Below are 7,263 nucleotides of genomic sequence, written 5' to 3' on the forward strand. Positions count from 1 at the left end.
TGTGACGCTGATTTTCTAGATTTATTTATCAATAATTTTATTTGTACGTTTTTCAAAGTATTCGAGCAAAGATGCCGAAGTTCCGGCTTCTCAAATTTGAGGATCTGTTGCGTATTTTTTCATATATGATGGTAAATGGAGTTTCCCATACATCGGCTCTAATGGAGCGGCCCGCCCAGACAGATTAAGACCTGCAAAGGTGCATACAATCACTCAGTTTCAACTTAATGGCTTGTTTTACTCTTTTCTAATAATTTTGGCCTCACATGTGCGCTGCAGTACCTGAGTACCCGCCTAGCTAGCCTCTACTAATAGCCTACAGGTGAGGCGTTTAAGGAACATCAGTAGATTTGTATCTGTCAGTGTTTGACTTAAAATTTATATATTTATATTTACATTTTCGACGTGTGAGTAATTTAGGATAGCTTCCTAAATATACATATACATATGTTAATCGAACATTGGCTCAATCGAATTTTGTTTTGGAATGAATCATTTTTATAAGGATATTATTCACTCTTTTCTCTGTTATCTTACAACCTGAAAAATAATGCTTAACAGTAACAACTCGCCACTGTCATCAGTTAGTGAAACCCCTCCTATAGGCTTCTGTACAAGTTTTACACTGACAGTAAATCAGTATTTAGCCTTTAATTTTACTATTTTCCTAATAAAAACAGCTCAACCAGAATAGAAATGCTTCATGGAAGCATATTAAATGTTTCTAAAGCACGAGAATACACTTTTTTATTTATTAATTAAAAAAACTAAACCACTCTCATTCTCAATTCAGTAAAGATTTTACCTTCAGGAATGTGCACCTCTCTCTCTTTATTTGCTCCTCATTAACAAACATGTATGTGTAAGAATATTTGTATTCAGGACGTCTTGTTGTATAAATAGTGGTAGAAAGTACACAGCAACCTGCATTATTGTTTCACGTTTCAAACTGCAGACACTTTTTTAAACAAGCCGATTTTAAAATATAACAGGTTGAAATATTCTTACTGCAGTGACAGATTATATTTTACATATTAAAGAAAATAAGATTTCTAAGCCCCAGAGCTTGACAGAAAGTTTATTATAAGGCAGTATAATAAGTAGTTAAAATCAGCTCCACCTCAAACAGCTGTAACATAAAAGGCTACTTACACATTAATGCATTAGTCATAATACAGTAATCCCATAACATAATCTCTCTGTATATGTATGATAGAAGACTCTATAATCGGTGTACTTTCACTTTGAAATCTTCAAGTACAAAAGATCTTGAATGCAGATATTGGAGTATTTATATACTGTTGTACTGCTCCTTGTACTAGTAAACGATCTAATACTGCTTCCACCACTGTCTATGAATATTTCATAGGAATCATCATTCATTTGGACTGATGACATTAACATGGGTGCGTACAGCTGCACACAGTTTTATTATTGTTTGCAATGGATTGTGAGACTGATGGACCTCGCTGCTTGTTATTCTGGACACCTCTCGCCACCACCTGATGCTGAAGGTGTAGAAAGTTGTCCAGAGCGAAATGTCATCCATGACCTTCACCAAACTCCGACTGATAACCTGTAAGTCCGGCAGCTCTTGTCAAACTTGTTTCCTCCTACACAAATATTTTGTACAGCTGCCACATTAGCATATGTTCTGATGCCCGAGAGCAACAGCGACTAAAAACTGACGTCATGTTTTCACAGTAGAGATGGATACTGATAGCTAATATACTGCATCATACTTTATACAAACGTTGTGTAGATAATGTAATAATCGTATAAATAAATTCAAACTAAACAGGTTGGCGAAGAGACATGAAGTGTCTTTATTTCCAGCTGAATGGGCTGGAAAAAGTCAGTTTGGAAAACCACAAATCTCTGCTTTTTTCGCAAAGCAGTCATTGAGTCATTGGTATTGATCAATAATCCTACCAATCCATCACAGATATATTCTGAGCTCTGGGGCAGTAAATCTGACTCATTGCCCCTTAAAGCCCCACAAAGGGATAGTGTCGGAGGAATACATTTTTAAAGCCAACACTTCCCTTTTGACTCTTAAAATATTTAGATGCATTTTAGGAATTCATAGTAAAACAGTTATGATTTAAATGCCCTAGTAATATATTACAATTTGTTATTTGAGCCTTTATATTATAGTGTATGGTTCCCATTCAGGAACACCTTCGACCAACCACCTGCCCTTCACGCTTGACCAGTCACCAGCTACATGTAGCAGACAGAAGCCTTGTTGAAGACCACCTTAACTAAAGCAGAGACTGAAACTGCTTTTTCGTATTACGTCTCCCTGCCCTAATTTTCCCGTGTTTCCATTGGTCGGATTTGTGCAGAGAAGTTCTGTGATCGCAAATCCAGAGCAAATCAATGAGTAAAACCCTGGTCCTCTTAATTAGATGTGTCAGTGTTCACGGGATCTGTGCTTGATTAACCTCAAAGGATCATTTTCTTGTGTAGATGATCTTAGCACGGGTCATAAGAAAGAATTAATACAGTTGTACAGATCAGTGTTAATTTGTAATATGTTGCATCCCTGAACAAAGCAGCAGAAAGAGAGCATTGACTCATATTTGCACAGCTGCACGTGGTGGTGACTGTCAAGAACATTTGTACCTAAAAATGTCAGCATGAGAAAGAGGCATTGACAGCCGTCATGAGACGTGTGAGGGACAAGGTGGAAATGATCAATATAAAAGGAATTTAAAGATGAATAAAATAGAATGAAAGCTGACGTGAAGCAAGCAGAGGGAATAGAGAGAAAACAGTTTTGAATTAAGCATTCATTGAAAAGAAGAAATAAAAAAAGAGAAGAAAAATCTGAATTCCCGGGTCCTAATCTTTCGCTCCAAGCACTGCACTGCTAAGCTCTGGTTTGGGATGACAGGTCCCCCACCTGGACAAGCTTGGACAATGTCTCTGCTATGTCTCATTTCTGTGGGAACAGTGCTGCACAGACGGCTAATCACGTCCGGAACCAAAGGCACCTGCCCTATCTGCCTCTACATTTGGTCGGGAATCTTTAAAGAGGCTAAACCTCACTTTCATGCTTGTCTTTTATTCACGGTAAGTGCTTATCGAAACCGAGCTGTTGCCACTGCCCCATCTTCCCTCCCACAAGCTCTGAGAATGCTTGACGTAAGTACAGCCAATCTGGGTAAATACGAATCTCTCCTTACTGTCACTGCTGGCATATTATGCCCCTGAGGGAACATTCTTTTCATAATATCATAAGCTGCTTAGCGGTGTGCTTCTATTTAAGGCATACATATTAATAGCTATAAGGAAATCATATTTGAACTGTTCCCTGCAATCAATGTCTTTGGGTTTGCTGTTATACTTTGTATAAGAAGGTGCTAATAACTTGAAGGCACTTACACTGGGCAATCTAATCCCTTTGTATGATAAAGACTCGTCTTGGCAGGAGAGTGTGCCAGATCATAGGACAAGGTGCTGCAGAGGTTTAGTCCCTCAAATCACAACCCCACTCTTTCTTTCCCTCCTCTTTTCACTGGAAAATACCAGCAGTATGAGACCCAGCAGCCAAAGTTATTGCACTAATACAAAAAGTTGTGTGATGCTCTTGACAACAGCTGGTTTAACCCTTTCCTGTTGGATGTATGCTGGGTCTGTGTATAGAAAATGTAGATAACTGCTTCCTTTTTGTGGCTTCTTCCTGTCTCATGATCCACAGTGAATCAAATGATGGCAAATGCAAGTGAGAGTATTTGGGGAATTACTAGAAAAATGTAAATTTTTTTAGGTAGTGGGTTTCAATCAATCCGTTTCCTCACTGATAAATTACATTCTCAAATAACCAATGAATTGTTTGGTCTATAGAATGTCAGAGAATAATAAAAAAAATGTCCCAAATATGTTCAGCTTACAACGGTATAAAACAGAGAGAAGAAAATTCTCATACTGGAGAAGCTGAAACCAAAGAATTGTTAGAGTTTTTGTGTAAAAAAAAAAAAAAAAAGGGAAAAAAAGAATAATTGATTATCAGAGTAGTTATTTTAATTTCAAAAATTCACAAAATGAGTGTCATTCTATAAAAGTTCTTGTTTGTGGAAGCAACATATCTTAAAATGAGAAGTCTTTGTAATTTGAATGAGTAATTGTCCTTTTTAGAGAAAAGAAAACTAGATGAAAAAAATCTTCTCTTATATGAGCTACTTCAGTGTTGAACACATAAAAAACACTACATGTAGCAAATAATATTAGCCTTTATACTGAATTTCTTTTTTATTAGACATTCTTTTCTAGTGACAGATTGGACTCTCATGTTCTATCTCAATCACAATGCACACACAGTGAGGATGATGTACCAGCAATTAAATCCTCACAGCCATGACTCTGAGAAGTTATCACACAGTGATTGAAGTCAGTGCATTGTAGTAATTTTTCCTTTTTAAAAACAGTTTTAATCCATTTTTTTTTTTTCTTTTTCTTGCCAGAACAGAATCAATGTATTTTTTGAATCAAGCCCAGACTGCTGGAGGTGGAATCTGAACATTTCCTGGGGTGAAAAAAATTAAAATAACACAGTTGTTCTTTCTGTGTGGAAACACTCGTAATAGTCTTCTCTCTAATCCACTTTTACTCTAAGAACAAAGGAGGAACTGTTCATGAAACTTTTCAAACTTGACCTCAGATGCTGTTACTAAGTGACTGTCGATATGATGTAAAGAATAAGAGGTACTTGTGCTGTATCATTGAATTGCAGTAGCATACATAGCCTACTAGCACTAACATTATTGACAATATGGACATTTTAAATCATGTCAGTGTGAAGAAGGTGGATGTTAACTGCATAGTCAAAGCGAATGGAGGCTCATATGGAGTTGGCTCTGATGTTGCATTGGAGCGGATTGGGTCTAGTTTATTTTTGACACAAAGTAGTTCCAGTAAAAGTTGATGGCTGGAGTTTTCAATGAAATCCATATTAGAGCAGAAACTAAATGTAGAATTGACCGACGTTCCAACACACAAGAGAAAAACTCTCCAATACAAGTGTCTGTGGACAGAAAACTTACTCGATCTGACACCTGCTAACATTTTCTTTTTATGCTGTTTTTAAAAAAATCGTGATGAAAGTTAACCGTGCAGATGAGAGGAACATCTCTGACTGCAGGTTGATGAAGACTCTGGCAGTGCGTCCTTCGTCCAGCAGGGGGTGCTGGCTCACAGGGCTTAGACTCAACAAGCAGGAGGAAGAATTTGGCGCGGTTGCTGGGGCACAGCTCTCTGAGCCCAGATGAGTGCTTCAATTGTAGGGATATTTTCCTCTAAGCCTGTGGTTGACAGCAACACAGTGCACTTATTTAAAGCAATTTCAAACATGTCTTGTCTGACAAGTTTTAAATCCTACTTAACACCCCGTAACAGCCACTAGTTTACTGTCAGAATTAAAGAAGAGAATTCTCAAAGGGAGAGAAATTATCACTTTCATTTTGTTCGCCGCCGTTGTTTATAAAGGACATGGCAGGGATGTTTACCTAGGGATGAATATATTATTACCATTTTGCTACAGTGTTTTTCATGCTGGAGAAAAGGGTGTTTGAAAGTTTACCTTATATTTTTTTAATTGCTGCCATTACAGCTAAAGGAATAAAGGCAAGCCTGAGCCTCAGTGGCTTTCAGACTAAAAGCTCACAGAACATTTTTATGGAAATAAAAGCTCCTTAATGGTTTGTATTAAACAGCTTGTGTAGAGATGCATATGGTACTCTTTACATTTTCTTCTCCATTCTTGCCTTCTCCATGATATGTTTTTTCTGACTTTCAGAAGCAGAAAATTCAACATACAAGCGAGCTTTATTTTTACATTCTCTTCTGCTCTCAATCTAATTTTCAACATTTCCTTTTGCGCCGTATCTCCCCTGGGTTGCATCTTTTTATGTTTATTTCAGTTACTACCCAACAAAGCATTTTATTTACATTAAGACATAGAGGAACAAATCTAGGCCTGCCTCAGCAGCGGCTCATGCCGTGCCTACAGAGATGGGCTTTTCCTGCTCAGATTCCACATTCTTTATCAGTCCCCAAAAGCAAAAAAAAAAACAAATCACCAAATGTAACAATCTTCCCCCTGTCCTCCTTGTGATTGCATGTTAGGCAGTGAGGTGATAAGCACACTGGTACGTGTTGTTGCTGTGTGAAAGACACCCTTTATCGGCTCATACCTCTGACTTGTGCTTAGTCTAGTCAGCCGGAGAAATATGACGGAAATCTGATAGGGGAATGGTCCCATCTCAACATCAGCGCAAGTGCACGCCTAGCAAGCCAATGTTTATGCTTCCCGGGCCTTGTGTTCTCAAGGGAAAAATGTCAATAGAGTGTCACAGGGAGCATCTTGCCAATGAGAGGGTGTCTTCTGACTCAAAAAGCAAATATATATACAGTGTGTAGCATCATAAACTCATAACTTAGACATTAATGTTTGAAGATTAGAATAAAGGAAACTGAGTAAGCTTTTGTAAACCCACACTTGAACATACCTGTGTTTTATGATGTAAACCATGCGTGCAAAGGGCAGAGTTTGACCGTTTTTTTGGGGTGAGTTAACGTGTGTGCGTGTACATGTGGATATAAAGGATTTCTTCTTGTGTTAACCCGGCAGGACGACAGCAGGGCGGTGAGCTCAGGACAGCACGTCTCTAATTACTGCTGCGAGAGAGAGGTCATCAGCAGGAATGTCACACATCTCTCGACTCCACTGCTTTTCTCACAGAAATCACTGTGATGAAGTGGTTTCGTCAGAATCAAAAAGGTTTGATTTTTTTTCCAGATCTAAACGTCACAGTTTGGTTTTGCCATTTCTTTGAAATTTGGTTTTACGAAGCTTTGGACATTTTTGTGATGTAAAACTAATTTTGGTGTCTGAGGCATGACACATGTTAAAATCAGGGATTTTTATTTATTTATTTTTTTCTGCCATGTGCACAATATCGATGCATTTCTAAAAAAAAGATCACTGCGGGATAGTTTTGAAACTTATTGTTTTTTTTTTTCCTTCCCTGATAACTTCTCAAAGACCCGTCTCCCCCTTATCTTGTCACCTTATCATCCGGTGGTCTTTTGCACATCTTCCCACCTGACTTTCTATCGTCTGTTTGAGCACCTTTGATTCCCTGGCTCTTTCGAGGTTTGTCAAAAACGACTGGGGGGGTCTCGGAGAAAGATTGAACAAAGGCGTTTGTCTCCAGCTATATTGCCACCATCAATGGCAACATCTCGCTTGTTAGCTGT

This window comes from Seriola lalandi, unplaced genomic scaffold (assembly GCF_002814215.2).
Source record: "Seriola lalandi dorsalis isolate HSWRI2012SDOR001 ecotype SW California unplaced genomic scaffold, Sedor1 jcf7180002054797, whole genome shotgun sequence".
Taxonomy (NCBI): Eukaryota; Metazoa; Chordata; class Actinopteri; order Carangiformes; family Carangidae; genus Seriola; species Seriola lalandi.